The following is a 3,668-nucleotide window of genomic DNA, read 5'->3' as shown; positions in this document are numbered from 1 at the left end:
TTATAATACTGAGACCAAGAGTCAGATATCAAAGTCTAGAGTAGTGTGTCGAGTTAGGCCATACCTAGTAGTCCACATTGAGAAGTCATGCTGGCATGAGGGGCAGCACTTAAAAGAGGGTGTGAGCAGGGAGTCATCATGTGGCTACTGTATAAACTACCAGCCTCTGGTTTACACACAATACCCTGTTCACTTCCATTTGTCCTCCCTTAAAATTGAGTACATTTCTGACAATGCCATCCTGTCTCAATGTGAAGCCAGGTTTGTTTACATTGGGGGTAGGATATTCATGGAGAAAGTCCCTGTAACCATGGTGGTGATAATGGTCATCACAGCAGAGAACCCCAAGGGGAAAGTGAAATGCCCATTTTCTCATGGGAGGTTGTTTGGTCCTGCTTCCTTGTCACATCTCCAAACCCCCAACACCTCCCTCTCTGGTACTTCCCAAACCAAGAATTGAGGTGTTTTGTGACTTGATTTAAAAGCAGAAATAACTTCCTTACCATCTCTATAAGAAACTCCGAGACTTAAATGCAACAAGCTGGAAATAAGTTAGGACAGGAAGCTAGGCAGTACTCTAGTCAAGATACCAGTCTACACCCAGCGTGGGGTCCTGAGATAGAGGCTAAGTGGGTAACAGGAATGAGTGGGTAGAAGAATGTGGCGGAGTCTAGTGCACACTCACCAGATCCATATCCTAATGTAGCACACAGCCACATCACATTTCCAGCCTTGTTGCAGTCAGGTGTGGTCATGTGACTGTGTTCTGCTCAAAGTGGGCAAAAGAGATGTGCACCACTTTCTGTCATGGCACACAGAAACCTCCCACAGGCAACTCTCTATGCTCCTCTCCTGTTCCAGAGCAACTTTGGACGATGCATGTTGTTGCATATTAGAAGCCACTCCATATAGACTGAAAAGCATTCAGTTGGATAGACAGCTAGGAGCTCATTGGTGCAGCTTCAGCAGAGTGTGGGGCAGATCTAGATTTTATGGAAAGAGGAAAGAGTGGGAAGTGAGGACGTGAAGAAAACAATGTAGACTCTTTCAAAAAAGAGTAAAAACCCTTTTACTCCCTTTACTATTTCCAAGTTCTCCAAACAAGTTTCTTATTGCTATTAGGCTCCTCAGGTAAATTCTTAACAACATAAAAAGAGTGTTCTGAATGGAAGACAAAAGAGTTTAAACCAGTAAATACTTTACATTTGCATTTTAAATTAATACAGGATACTAATGACCAAGACAGTTCGTCAGTAAGCCAGCTGTTATAATACTGAGACCAAGAATCAGATATCAAAGTCTAGAGTAGTGTGTCAAGTTAGGCCATACCTAGTAGTCCACATTGAGAAGTCATGGATGGCATGGATGGAATGAGCGTGGGTCCCTGCACCTCTGCTGGAGAACACAACCACCCAGTAAAAATACCCAACTGGTTTTTACCTTCATGAGAAATAAAACGTGATTGCGTTAAGCTACTGAGATTTAGAGAATCATCTATACAGCAGCTCATTTTACCTTGCAATCACCTTAATAAATACCAAGGAAATAAGAAGATGCCTAGAGAAGCTGGATGAGAGAGCAATGGTCAGCAAGAATACATGTTGCAATGCAGCTGTCAGTGGCCTTACAGCAGAATCCTCTACTCTGCCGCCTCCTCCTCCAGGTCCACCCTTTATCTTACCGTCTATTCATAGCTGAGTTTTTTGAAAGAGTCTACATTGTTTTCTTCACGTCCTCACTTCCCACTCTTTCCTCTTTCCATAAAATCTAGATCTGCCCCACACTCTGCTGAAGCTGCACCAATGACCTCCTAGCTGTCTATCCAACTGAATGCTTTTCAGTCTATATGGAGTGGCTTCTAATATGCAACAACATGCAGACTTCAAAAAGATGTAATTGACATGTTTCCCCATCTAAAAAGTAATATCTGTAAGCTCCTTTTCCCACTAGAGGAAATCCAATCTTATCCATTATTGGGGTTCCTTACCCAGGTCCTGGGTCATCCAAGGTTCAAGAGGATTTTAGACAGCACAGAATACTGGGGCCAGGGTCTTCAGTTTGTAAGAGTCTGGAGTGATGGGCTTCTTCTTCAGCCCCTACTCTTCCCTTGGGGACAAATGGCTCCCCTGCTTTTGTTCTCAGCTGTGCACAAGGGGTGCTGCTAGACTAAGAAACCTGGTAGACAATACACTCAGGCCCCACTGTCCTGTGAGTCCAGGGCCTCAATTCACTGCCTTATTCTTCAGGACACTCTCTCCTGCATAGCAGGACACGTCCAATTTTTCAGTCTCCTTGGAGCCCTCCCTCTGCTCTCAAACAATTCACCTCTTTTTGACATCACCCCACTGCCATGGTGGGCGGGAGTGTGGAATCCTTGCTCCCCAAACTCAAAATCCCTTCTTGGGCCAGGGAAAGGTGAACATATTTCCCACAGAGAATTAAAGACTCAGTAGATTAAAGTTTGGCACTTGTCTTGCTTCAGCTGAGGCGGAGAACAATATTCCTCCTTGAATGTCTATTGAATTCTGTGAACATTCCTTCTGACTTTTTCTTCCTTCTTCCTGGTTATTCTCTCTTAGTCCTCTTTGCTCTGCCTATCCCTAAATAAATGATCTTCTTCCCTCCTCCTGGCCTCCTTTATTTTATTTTAAATCCTCCCCCCAGGAATGATATACTTTCCATTGATTTTTAGAGAGAGTGGAAGGGAAGTGGGAGGGGGAGAGAGAAACATCAATGTGAGAGAGACATACAACGATTGGTTACTTCCCTCTAGCAGGGGCTGGGGATAGAACCTGCAACCCAGGTATGACCAGGAATCGAACCTGTGACCCTTTGGTCCTCAGGCTGATGCTCTAACAACTGAGCAAACTGGTGAGGGCTTTTCCCTCTTTTTTATCCCTAAAAGTACTCTGAAAAATTATGTACTCTTCCTGTATATTTTTTAACATTCTATACATATATATATTTTATTGATTTAAGGGAGGAAGGGAGAGGGATAGAGAAATAGAAACATCAATGATGAGAGAGAATCATTGATCAACTGCCTCCTGCATGCCCACACTGGGGATCGAGCCCGCAACCCAGGCATGTGCCCTGACCGGGAATCGAACCGTGATCTCCTGGTTCATAGGTCAATGATCAACCACTGAGTTACACTGGCAGGGCTCCTTGTACATTTTTAAATTGAAATTTTAAAATTTTATCCTAAGTCTAAATAGTTGCAAAGAATACATTTTCTTTTCTTTTTTTTTTTAACATACTTTATTGATTTTTTACAGAGAGGAAGGGAGAGAGATAGAGAGTCAGAAATATCGATGAGAGAGAAACATCGATTAGCTGCCTCCTGCACATCTCCTACTGGGGATGTGCCCGCAACCCAGGTACATGCCCTTGACCGGAATCGAACCCGGGACCCTTCAGTCCGCAGGCCAACGCTCTATTCACTGAGCCAAACCGGTTTCGGCTACATTTTCTAGTACATCATAATTATCAATATTTTGAAGTGAAACTTTTATAATGTTCTTTTAAATAAACCTAATGAAATCTACAAAACATAATGATATGCTATAACCCACCATCATCCATATTTTAAAATATTTGAACAATTCCTTATTTAATAGTGGGCATTTTATATAATTTCTTTTTCCCTTTGATATCATAATTCCTTT

This window comes from Myotis lucifugus, unplaced genomic scaffold, assembly GCF_000147115.1.
Source record: "Myotis lucifugus unplaced genomic scaffold, Myoluc2.0 scaffold_129, whole genome shotgun sequence".
Lineage (NCBI taxonomy): Eukaryota > Metazoa > Chordata > Mammalia > Chiroptera > Vespertilionidae > Myotis > Myotis lucifugus.
This window is presented reverse-complemented; position numbering follows the sequence as displayed.